At 61.0% G+C, this 12500-nt stretch overlaps 2 non-coding genes across 2 annotated transcripts; both read left to right on the forward strand.

The window, feature by feature from the left end:
• The first annotated feature begins 7982 nt into the window (after positions 1–7982).
• Positions 7983–9797, forward strand: LOC142793812 (small subunit ribosomal RNA). Its single transcript, XR_012891840.1, has one exon. It is a non-coding gene; the product is annotated as a small subunit ribosomal RNA (ribosomal RNA).
• A 1719-nt stretch (positions 9798–11516) lies between these two features.
• LOC142793806 (5.8S ribosomal RNA) lies at positions 11517–11669 on the forward strand. The gene has a single exon (XR_012891834.1). It is a non-coding gene; the product is annotated as a 5.8S ribosomal RNA (ribosomal RNA).
• The last annotated feature ends 831 nt before the right edge of the window (positions 11670–12500 follow it).

The following is a 12500-nucleotide window of genomic DNA, read 5'->3' on the forward strand; positions in this document are numbered from 1 at the left end:
GCCGCACCCGGGCTCGCCCCGGCTGACGCGGTTTCGTGCCGCCCCGGCAGACGCGGTTTTCGCGCCGCCCCGGCTGACGCGGTTTCGTGCCGCCCCGGCAGACGCGGTTTTTTGCCGCCCCGGCTGACGCAGTTCGGACTTGGCACTTTTTGGCTGAGCCTTGCTGGCGGCCCACTCACTCGATCGCCATGTCTGTTTGCCACAGTTTTCCCGGTGGTGCCGCACCCGGGCTCGCCCCGGCAGACGCGTTTTTTTTTTCTTTCGCCCCGGCTGACGCAGTTTTCGCGCCGCCCCGGCAGACGCGGTTTTCGCGCCGCCCCGGCAGACGCGGTTTTTTGCGCCGCCCCGGCTGACGCAGTTCGGACTTGGCACTTTTTGGCTGAGCCTGGCTGGCGGCCCACTCACTCGATCGCCATGTCTGTTTGCCACAGTTTTCCCGGTGGTGCCGCACCCGGGCTCGCCCCGGCTGACGCAGTTTTCGCGCCGCCCCGGCTGACGCGGTTTCGTGCCGCCCCGGCAGACGCGGTTTTTTGCGCCGCCCCGGCTGACGCGGTTTTTTGCCGCCCCGGCTGACGCAGTTCGGACTTGGCACTTTTCGGCTGTGCCTGGCTGGCGGCCCACTCACTCGATCGCCATGTCTGTTTGCCACAGTTTTCCCGGTGGTGCCGCACCCGGGCTCGCCCCGGCAGACGCGTTTTTTTTTTTTTCTTTCGCCCCGGCTGACGCAGTTTTCGCGCCGCCCCGGCTGACGCGGTTTCGTGCCGCCCCGGCAGACGCGGTTTTTTGCGCCGCCCCGGCTGACGCGGTTTTTGCCGCCCCGGCTGACGCAGTTCGGACTTAGCACTTTTTGGCTGAGCCTGGCTGGTGGCCCACTCACTCGATCGCCATGTCTGTTAGCCACAGTTTTCCCGGTGGTGCCGCACCCGGGCTCGCCCCGGCTGACGCAGTTTTCGCGCCGCCCCGGCTGACGCGGTTTCGTGCCGCCCCGGCAGACGCGGTTTTCGCGCCGCCCCGGCTGACGCGGTTTTTGCCGCCCCGGCTGACGCAGTTCGGACTTAGCACTTTTCGGCTGTGCCTGGCTGGCGGCCCACTCACTCGATCGCCATGTCTGTTTGCCACAGTTTTCCCGGTGGTGCCGCACCCGGGCTCGCCCCGGCTGACGCAGTTTTCGCGCCGCCCCGGCTGACGCGGTTTCGTGCCGCCCCGGCAGACGCGGTTTTCGCGCCGCCCCGGCTGACGCGGTTTCGTGCCGCCCCGGCAGACGCGGTTTTTTGCCGCCCCAGCTGACGCAGTTCGGACTTAGCACTTTTTGGCTGAGCCTTGCTGGCGGCCCACTCACTCGATCGCCATGTCTGTTTGCCACAGTTTTCCCGGTGGTGCCGCACCCGGGCTCGCCCCGGCAGACGCGTTTTTTTTTTTCTTTCGCCCCGGCTGACGCAGTTTTCGCGCCGCCCCGGCAGACGCGGTTTTCGCGCCGCCCCGGCAGACGCGGTTTTTTGCGCCGCCCCGGCTGACGCGGTTTTTTGCCGCCCCGGCTGACGCAGTTCGGACTTGGCACTTTTTGGCTGAGCCTGGCTGGCGGCCCACTCACTCGATCGCCATGTCTGTTTGCCACAGTTTTCCCGGTGGTGCCGCACCCGGGCTCGCCCCGGCTGACGCAGTTTTCGCGCCGCCCCGGCTGACGCGGTTTCGTGCCGCCCCGGCAGACGCGGTTTTTTGCGCCGCCCCGGCTGACGCGGTTTTTTGCCGCCCCGGCTGACACGGTTCGGACTTTGCACTTTTCGGCTGTGCCTGGCTGGCGGCCCACTCACTCGATCGCCATGTCTGTTTGCCACAGTTTTCCCGGTGGTGCCGCACCCGGGCTCGCCCCGGCAGACGCGTTTTTTTTTTTTTTTCTTTCGCCCCGGCTGACGCAGTTTTCGCGCCGCCCCGGCTGACGCGGTTTCGTGCCGCCCCGGCAGACGCGGTTTTTTGCGCCGCCCCGGCTGACGTGGTTTTTGCCGCCCCGGCTGACGCAGTTCGGACTTTGCACTTTTTGGCTGAGCCTGGCTGGCGGCCCACTCACTCGATCGCCATGTCTGTTTGCCACAGTTTTCCCGGTGGTGCCGCACCCGGGCTCGCCCCGGCAGACGCGTTTTTTTTTTCCTTCGCCCCGGCAGACGTGGTTCCCCCCCCCCCTCCGTCTTTCTTTTTGTTTTTTTTTTTCGCCGCGGCTGAAGTGGATTTTTCGGTGCCTCGACGCCCCGGTAGTCGCGGTTTTTCCGTTTCCGCACGGCCCCGGCTGACGCTGCTCGGTCACAGTCGCCTTTTGTGGTGATTGCAGACTTCTTGAGCGCGGGTGTTTTTTTTTTTGTTGTTGTTGTTGTTTTATTACGCATTCGCTCCAGCAGACGCTGTTTAGACTTTTTGTTTCCTCTTTTATCCTGCGACGAGGTGACGAGGTTTATTCGGTGCCCCGCCGCCCCGGCTGAAGTGATTTTTCCTGTCCCGTGCCGCCCCGGCTGACGCGGTTGGGACTTCGCGTTTGTTCGGCCGCCACGGGTTTTGGCGCACTCGCTCGGTTGCTTGTTGTTGCCACTTGTTGCGAACCCAGGTTTCTTGAGCGAGCGCGGGCGTTTTTTCTTCCTTTCTTTCTTTGTTCTATGTGTTAGCGAATCGGCCTTTAATATCACACGAGGACTCACAACCAACAATTTTCAGTTTGAAGTGTAAAAAATCTGCAGGTGTTGACGTAACTGACTTGCCCCGTACCCTTGAGTACATCCATGAAGTTCTCGTAGTACTACTAAATCGCATTATTCCAAGTGGAGAAATTCCCATAAACTTGCAAACCTCTACACGAAAATCGGTGCGCGTGATAAAGTTGAAAATTATCGTCCGATATCAAATGTGCCTTCTATAACACAAATTCTAGGAAAAAAAAAAAAAAAAACACTTGTTCGCCGTTTTCTGCGCCGTGACTGGCAGCACTCCGGCGAAGCGAAACGGGGTCGATTCGAGCACGATATCGGCGTCTTTCGACGTGCTCGCCGGCGACCGTCGCACGAGTACGTCGCACGAGCGCGTCTGCCGGGGCGCCGTTTGCGAAGCCGACGCAAAAGTGGGAACCGCCGCTCGGATGATCGCCGCTTTCGGCAGAGTGAGTGTTGGCACTCCGGGGAAGCGAAACAGCGTGAATGCGCCCACGAAATCGGCGTATTTTGAAGTGCCCGCCGGCGACCGTCGCACGAGTACGGTAAACCGCGTCAGCCGGGGCGTAGTTCGGGACGCCGACGAAAAAGTGGGAAGCGCAACTCGGATCTTCGCCGTTTTTGCAGGAGTGAGTGGCGGCCCTCCTGCGAGACCAAGAAGCATCGATTCGTGCACGAATTCGGCGCCTTTCGACGTGATCGCCGGCGACCGTCGCTCGAGTAGGGCAAACCGCGTCTGCCGGGGCGGGCTTCGGGACGCCGATGCGAAAGTGGGAAACGCTGCTCGGATGTTCGCCGTTTTTGGCCGAGTGAGTGCTCGCACACGGGCGAAGCCAAACGGGGCCGATTACGGCACGATATCGGCGTCTTTCGACGTGCCCGCCGGCGACCGTCGCACGAGTACGGTAAACCGCGTCAGCCCGGGCGGAGTTCGGGACGCCGATGCGAAAGTGGAGAACGCCGCTCGGATCTTCGCCGTTTTTGGAGGAGTGAGTGGCGGCACTCCGGAGAAGCCAAGGAGCGCCAATTAGCGCACGATATCGGCGTCTTTCGACGCGCTCGCCGGCGACCGTCGCACGAGTAGGGCAAACCGCGTCTGCCGGGGCGGGGTTTACGACGCCGACGCAAAAGTGGGAACCGCCGCTCGGATGTTGGCCGTTTTTGGCAGAGTGAGTGCTGGCACTCCGGCGACGCGAAAGAGCGCGAATGCGCCCACGAAAGTGGCGTATTTGGACGTGCGTGACGGCGACCGCTGCAGGAGTACGAAAAACCACGTCAGCCGGGGCGAGCGACACACGGCGGTCTGGGTGCTTATCGCTGCTATTATAGGGGCACCCCGGCAGACGCAGAAAAAAAAAAAAAATTTTCGACCTTCTTTTTTGCTGGTCGAGCTCGGGTAACCCAGGTCGCAATGGGAGCCGCGCACGAAAGCGGCGTCGCGAGACGCGTTCGCGGTCGCTAGTCGCACGAGCTCGGCAACCGCGTCAGCCGGCGCGGAGTTCGGGATGCCGACGGCTAAGTGGGTACCGCTGCTCGGATGTTCGCCGTTTTTGGCCGAGTGAGTGCTGGCACTCCGGTGAAGCCAAGGAGCGCCAATTCGTGCACGATATCGGCGTCTTTCGACGTGCCCGCCGGCCACCGCCGCACGAGTACGGCAAACCGCGTCTGCCGGGGCGGGGTTCGCGACGCGTACGCAATAGTGGGAACCGTCGCTCGGATGTTCGTCGTCTTTGGCCGAGCGAGTGCTGGCACTCCGGCGAAGCGAAACGGGGCCGATTCGGGCACGATATCGGCGTATTTCGACGTGCTCGCCGGCGACCGTCGCACGAGTACGGCAAAGCGCGTCAGCCGGGGCGAGGTTTGCGACGCCGACGAAAAAGTGGGAAGCGCCGCTCGGATCTTCGCCGTTTTTGCAGGAGTGAGTGGCGGCCCTCCTGCGAGACCAAGAAGCATCGACTCGCGCACGATATCGGTGTCTTTCGACGTGCCCGCCGGCCACCGCCGCACGAGTACGGCAAACCGCGTATGCCGGGGCGGGGTTGGCGACGCCGACGCAAAAGTGGGAACCGCCACTAGGATGTTCGCCGTTTTTGGCAGAGTGAGTGCTGGCACTCCGGCGAAGCGAAAGAGCGCGAATGCGCCCACGAAAGTGGCGTGTTTGGACGTGCTTGACGACGACCACCGCAGGAAAACGAAAAACCACGTCAGCCGGGGCGAGCGACCCATGGCGGTCTGGGTGCTTATCGCTGCTATTATAGGGGCACCCCGGCAGACGCAAAAAAAAAAAAAAAAATTTTTTTCGACATTCTTTTTTGCTCGTCGACCTCGGGTGACCCAGGTCGCAGTGGGAGCCGCGCACGAAAGCGGCGTCGCGAGACGGCTTCGCGGTCGCTAGTCGCACGAGCTCGGCAACCGCGTCTGCCGGGGCGGAGTTCGGGACGCCGACGGCTAAGTGGGAACCGCCGCTCGGATGTTCGCCGTTTGTGGCCGAGTGAGTGCTGGCACTCCGGCGAAGCCAAACGGGGCCGATTCCGGCACGATATCGGCGTCTTTCTACGTGCTCGCCGGCGACCGTCGCACGAGTACGGCAAAGTGCGTCTGCCGGGGCGGGGTTTGCGACGCGTACGCAATAGTGAGAACCGTCGCTCGGATGTTCGTCGTCTTTCGCCGAGCCAGTGCTGGCAATCCGGCGAAGCCGAACGGAGCCGATTCGGGCACGATATCGGCGTCTTTCCACGTGCTCGCCGGCGACCGTCGCACGAGTACGGTAAACCGCGTCAGCCGGGGCGGAGTTCGGGACGCCGATGCGAAAGTGGGAAGCGCCGCTCGGATCTTCGCCGTTTTTGGAGGAGTCAGTGGCGGCACTCCGGTGAAGCCAAGGTGCGCCAATTCGCGCACGATATCGGCGTCTTTCGACGTGCCCGCCGGCCACCGTCGCACGAGTACGGCAAACCTCGTCTGCCGGGGCGGGGTTTGCGACGCCGACGCAAAAGTGGGAACCGCCGCTCGGATGTTCGCCGTTTTTGGCAGAGTGAGTGCTGGCACTCCGGCGAAGCGAAAGAGCGCGAATGCGCCCACGAAAGTGGCGTGTTTGGACGTGCTTGACGACGACCACCGCAGGAAAACGAAAAACCACGTCAGCCGGGGCGAGCGACCCATGGCGGTCTGGGTGCTTATCGCTGCTATTATAGGGGCACCCCGGCAGACGCAAAAAAAAAAAAAAATTTTTTTCGACATTCTTTTTTGCTCGTCGACCTCGGGTGACCCAGGTCGCAGTGGGAGCCGCGCACGAAAGCGGCGTCGCGAGACGGCTTCGCGGTCGCTAGTCGCACGAGCTCGGCAACCGCGTCTGCCGGGGCGGAGTTCGGGACGCCGACGGCTAAGTGGGAACCGCCGCTCGGATGTTCGCCGTTTGTGGCCGAGTGAGTGCTGGCACTCCGGCGAAGCCAAACGGGGCCGATTCCGGCACGATATCGGCGTCTTTCTACGTGCTCGCCGGCGACCGTCGCACGAGTACGGCAAAGTGCGTCTGCCGGGGCGGGGTTTGCGACGCGTACGCAATAGTGAGAACCGTCGCTCGGATGTTCGTCGTCTTTCGCCGAGCCAGTGCTGGCACTCCGGCGAAGCCGAACGGAGCCGATTCGGGCACGATATCGGCGTCTTTCCACGTGCTCGCCGGCGACCGTCGCACGAGTACGGTAAACCGCGTCAGCCGGGGCGGAGTTCGGGACGCCGATGCGAAAGTGGGAAGCGCCGCTCGGATCTTCGCCGTTTTTGGAGGAGTCAGTGGCGGCACTCCGGTGAAGCCAAGGTGCGCCAATTCGCGCACGATATCGGCGTCTTTCGACGTGCCCGCCGGCCACCGTCGCACGAGTACGGCAAACCTCGTCTGCCGGGGCGGGGTTTGCGACGCCGACGCAAAAGTGGGAACCGCCGCTCGGATGTTCGCCGTTTTTGGCAGAGTGAGTGCTGGCACTCCGGCGAAGCGAAAGAGCGTGAATGCGCCCACGAAAGTAGCGTATTTGGACGTGCTTGACGGCGACCGCCGCAGGAGTACGAAAAACCACGTCAGCCGGGGCGAGCGACCCACGGCGGTCTGGGTGCTTATCGCTGCTATTATAGGGGCACCCCGGCAGACGCAGAAAGAAAAAAAAAAATGGGGACATGGCGTGCGTCACCGTGCGGCTTCGCAGCGTTGCCGAAGTCGCCGAGCCCTTCGACTGAGCCGAACGGCGGACAGGGAACGTTGGTCGGCCGTTCTAACCTGTCGGTGCCACGCCGAGACGTCGTTAAGGAAAACCGCGTCGTGGGCCTCTACGACGCCGTCGAGTCGTTGTACGTTTGGTGTCCAGCGTGTCGGCGGCGAGTAGCGGACACGTCGTTCACGACTTCGGTCTTTCGCAGTCGACGCGAACTTGCGGAGAGTCGTGGTGCCTCACGTTTTCGGCAGAAACCGCGGCGGAATTTTCCCGTGCGTGCGCGCACGACCTCGGTGCTGTGCCGTCAGCGTAGTGTTGCACAAACTCGTGGCCTACCCAAGGTGCGGTACGTTTGCGGCCGTATCCTCGGTGGGAATTTCGTGAGTAGGGTCGCAAATTCTACGACCTCGGCGGGTTTGAGAGCGACGTAGACTTGTGGCACGCTCAACATGCCACACGTTTCGGGGCACACCCGCGGTGAAATTTTCTCGAGTACGCTCGTATTAGGGCCCAAGGAGGTCTGGGTACTTATCGCTGCTATTATGTGGGGGTTCTCGTGAGCGGCGTACGCGAAAGCGACCGGGTGTCTGATATGCGGCGGGCTTCGGCCTCGTCAAGCGTGTCCTCGGGTCTGCTCCAGGGGAATCCACGGCAGTCGTCTGCAGCCTCATCCGCTTGATGCGTTAGGGGCTGGTTGTCGGACGGTGCCGTTTTACCACGATATCGAGGTGTGTTCCGTGTCGTCCTCGGGCGATTCAGATGCGAAAGCGCCGAAGACGCGGGCGTGACCCGTCGTCTGGCGGCTTTGCAGTCTCGGCTCCGTTGCTAGTTCCGGCCGGTCCACCGACAGTGCAGCGGGCTTGGGCAACCCGCACGGCGCGACCGAGTCGATGCAACGAAAAAGAGCGAGCATGAACGTGCTTCTTGCCGCACGGCTCCCACTCGTCTTTCGGGAAGGTTGTGCCGTAGCGAGCTCGAACGCCGTCATCTCGGAGTGCAAAATAAGCGTGTTGGGGCGCCTGAAGGTGGCCTCCGCCGCACACAGACTGCGTCCGGCCCGCCGAGGGCGAGGACGGACGCGCAGTCGAACGATTACCTGGTTGATCCTGCCAGTAATCATATGCTTGTCTCAAAGATTAAGCCATGCATGTCTAAGTACATGCCGAAATAAGGCGAAACCGCGAATGGCTCATTAAATCAGTTATGGTTCCTTAGATCGTTTCTTCCTACTTGGATAACTGTGGCAATTCTAGAGCTAATACATGCAGTGAGCCTGGAGCCCTTTGGGTAACGGGTGCTTTTATTAGACCAAGATCGATCGGGTTTCGGCCCGTATTGTGTGGTGACTCTGGATAACTTTGTGCTGATCGCATGGCCACGAGCCGGCGACGTTTCTTTCAAGTGTCTGCCTTATCAACTTTCGATGGTAGGTTACTTGCTTACCATGGTTGTTACGGGTAACGGAGAATCAGGGTTCGATTCCGGAGAGGGAGCCTGAGAAACGGCTACCACATCCAAGGAAGGCAGCAGGCGCGCAAATTACCCACTCCCGGCACGGGGAGGTAGTGACGAAAAATAACAATACGGGACTCTTTCGAGGCCCCGTAATTGAAATGAGTCCACTCTAAATCCTTTAACGAGGATCAATTGGAGGGCAAGTCTGGTGCCAGCAGCCGCGGTAATTCCAGCTCCAATAGCGTATACTAAAGCTGCTGCGGTTAAAAAGCTCGTAGTTGGATCTCAGTTCCAGACGAGTAGTGCATCTACCCGATGCGACGGCTCGGACTGAACATCATGCCGGTTCTTTCTTGGTGCACTTCATTGTGTGCCTCGAGATGGCCAGTGCTTTTACTTTGAAAAAATTAGAGTGCTCAACGCAGGCGAGTCGCCTGAATAAACTTGCATGGAATAATAGAACAAGACCTCGTTTCTGTTCTGTTGGTTTTTGGAATACGAGGTAATGATTAAGAGGGACGGACGGGGGCATTCGTATTGCGGCGCTAGAGGTGAAATTCTTGGACCGTCGCAAGACGAACTACTGCGAAAGCATTTGCCAAGAATGTTTTCATTGATCAAGAACGAAAGTCAGAGGTTCGAAGGCGATCAGATACCGCCCTAGTTCTGACCATAAACGATGCCAACCAGCGATCCGCCTGAGTTACTCAAATGACTCGGCGGGCAGCTTCCGGGAAACCAAAGTATTTGGGTTCCGGGGGAAGTATGGTTGCAAAGCTGAAACTTAAAGGAATTGACGGAAGGGCACCACCAGGAGTGGAGCCTGCGGCTTAATTTGACTCAACACGGGAAAACTTACCCGGCCCGGACACTGGGAGGATTGACAGATTGAGAGCTCTTTCTTGATTCGGTGGATGGTGGTGCATGGCCGTTCTTAGTTGGTGGAGCGATTTGTCTGGTTAATTCCGATAACGAACGAGACTCTAGCCTATTAAATAGGTGCGGGGTTCCCAGCACCTTACAACCTTCTTAGAGGGACAAGCGGCTCCTAGCCGCACGAAACAGAGCAATAACAGGTCTGTGATGCCCTTAGATGTCCGGGGCCGCACGCGCGCTACACTGAAGGAAGCAGCGTGTCTTTATCCCTGTCTGAAAAGACTGGGTAACCCGTGGAACTTCTTTCGTGATTGGGATAGGGGCTTGCAATTGTTCCCCTTGAACGAGGAATTCCCAGTAAGCGCGAGTCATAAGCTCGCGTTGATTACGTCCCTGCCCTTTGTACACACCGCCCGTCGCTACTACCGATTGAATGATTTAGTGAGGTCTTCGGACCGATGTCCGGCGCGGCCTTTCGGTTGCGCCGGTCTGTTGGAAAGATGACCAAACTTGATCATTTAGAGGAAGTAAAAGTCGTAACAAGGTTTCCGTAGGTGAACCTGCGGAAGGATCATTAACGGATTGTGAAGGGTGAGCGCCTCAGCTGCGTCTGCGCCCGACACTTTCTGCCGCTGACCCCGTTTGGACGCGGGGTCGGCTTTTCCCCACGGGGCTGCCTGAATGTGGAGCGGCACCCCGTGACAAATTGTTGCGCCCAGCGGACGCCAACACCGCGACCTTGGACGGTCGGCCAGGTGGCGGACGCGGGTACAAACGGCGCAACGCACTCATAGGTCGGCTTTCGACCCGCCACTGCACCGTGGCTCGAAGCGCTCGAAATGCGCGACCCGACCGCTGCGGGACCGCCTAGTACTGTAAACAGGAGCGGCGGAGCGCGAACGGCGAGTCGTGGTTACGTCGGTAGAAGGCGAGGCTGCGCGTTCCCGAAACGCCAGCCGAGTGCCCTCCCGACCGTTCGAGCGTGCAAGAACGAGACCCGACAATCGCGCGGCGACTGCCAAGTACGAGAGGAACGGCACAAGCGTCGGCGGTCGGTCAAGGAACTGGCGATGTGACGGGTCCGCTGTGCACCAGTGCATACCGTCCCGCCGTCCGCGGCAAGCGCCTCCGCGTCCTCGGGTGACGGAGGCTGCCGGTCGGTTCTTGCAGGCGAGGGATCTCGCTGGCACCGGTTCGCGTTGACGCGCGGCCGGTCATGGCACGGCGATGCGACGGCCGAGGTGCGCAGTACTCGATGGAGGAACCGCACGCTCCGATGACCGTCCCGCCCTCCGCGGCGTATGCGTACCGACCGTAATGGTTGCAGCAGCGCCGGCCGGCTTTTGAATTCGCCACACGAAACACGGTGCGAGATCGCGGTTAGGGGAGCGTCGACGTTGCCAGGCGTTTTGCTTGCTGCCGAGGGAAAGGCGGCACGGCCACGTCGCGCTCGTCGCGATTAGCGGGTCTGCGCGCTTTGGGAAGGTGCCGCAACGACTTGCCGAAAGAGGAAGCACGGAAGAACGAGGGACTTGGACGTCCCGACAATTGAACGCACTTGCGGCCAGGCCCTTGCTGGCTTCGTTCTTCCGCCTCGAGTAGGCTCGTACGCGGCTCCGGCGCCGAAAGTGGTCCTTGGCACCGACTTCGGTGGACGTGGGAAGTGCCGCGCAAGTACGGCGCGCCTGGCTCCACCTGTTGGCTAAAGTAGGCAGCCGGATCGGCATTTTGGTGTGCGGTGGCAAACCGTGGATGCGAAAAAAGCTTGTGCGATTTCGTGGAACAAAAAGCGGGGGTCCCCCTTTTTATGCGGAGGAGACCGACCCGCCCGCCGTGGTGAACCGCGACGCCACGGTAAAAACGGGAGAGGCTTGTCGATGGGACCGTGCATCCCGCGCTCCACGGAGGCCGGGAGGCGGCCGCCCGAGGAAATGTGTAGCCGTCGAGGCCCGCATCTGCGTGCACTCTTATCCAAATGGGTGTACCGCAGGCATTTTCTGGTTAGGCGGGCCAATGAGAGCGAGCACACAACGATACCTACGGGTCCGGCTTGGAGAACCGGCTTCGACGCCTCCCGAGTATTTATAGAGGGGTGGACCACGAAAGCACTCGCAAGTAGCGGAAGCGAAACGCCGTCCGAAACACACCGTTTGCTCGATTTGCGGCAGCCGAAAAAGGCGCGGCAGAGTTTTGGAGTCCAAGCGTGCGCTGAAAAGCGCCCTTCTTGGCCACTGTTTGGCCGAGTGCCAGAAACGTTTGGTTTTGACTGTACGGAATTGAACAAACACTTTTTCACGACTCTAAGCGGTGGATCACTCGGTTCTCGGGTCGATAAAGAACGCAGCCAGCTGCGAGACTTGGTGTGAATTGCAGGACACACTGAGCACTGATTCTTTGAACGCACATTGCGGCCTTGGGTCTTCCCTTGGCTTCGTCTGTCTGAGGGTCGGATCACATATCAAGAGAGCCTTCGGCGCACAAGGGAACGTGAGCCGTCGACTCGTTTTGACCGCGTCGGCAACACGGACAGCACGCTGAACACCTCACAGCGAGCGCCAACAGCGGCCACTCAAGGGCGAGACGGTGGCGACCGTCGTGCCAGAGCCCAACCGAAACGGGGGCGACCGACTGCATTGAGGATGTGGCACCTCGTTGAGACCGCCGCAGGACTTCGAGTCGGAAGGAAGCCTGCAGGGAAAGTGCGGTCGAGGTTGCGTACTCCTCTCTGCGACCGGGCGCGCAAGAGCTGCGAGAGCCACGGACGCGCAACTTTAACGCACGGTAAACACGAGGAGCGAAAGCCGGCCAGCAAAGCTTCTCCAGCCGTGCGCAAAGTGCGCGAGATCGCAGCCTTGCGTTGCGCTTGTTGCCCTCGAAGTAAGCAGGGTGTCCCGTAGACCGGGCGCTCGAACACGCTGCGGGGCCGTGCCTCCTCCAGGCTTTGCCGCGCGAACAGGGAACGTTCGCGCGCAAAGCGCAGGGAGGTGAGGAGGCTGCGCCCGACGTTTGCGGTTCGCTGCGTACGCGGTTGATGCGGAGAGCACGGCGCGACGACTTGCCGCGAAGCGGAAAAAGTCTCCCGCACGAGTTGGCGAAACGTTGGCGAAGCTTAAGGCGTTCTCGTCGTAGTCCGCCGTCGGTCTAAGTGCTTCGCAGTTCCCGTCCCGTTCAAAAAACTGGGCCACTCCAGTTGGGGCGGGGGCGACGCTACACGAGACGATGCCTCTCGCCAGGCTGCGTGGCTGCCCTTGCGGCGGCGCGACTGGCCTCGGCGGTGTTT

Source organism: Rhipicephalus microplus, unplaced genomic scaffold (assembly GCF_043290135.1).
Source record: "Rhipicephalus microplus isolate Deutch F79 unplaced genomic scaffold, USDA_Rmic scaffold_337, whole genome shotgun sequence".
NCBI lineage: Eukaryota > Metazoa > Arthropoda > Arachnida > Ixodida > Ixodidae > Rhipicephalus > Rhipicephalus microplus.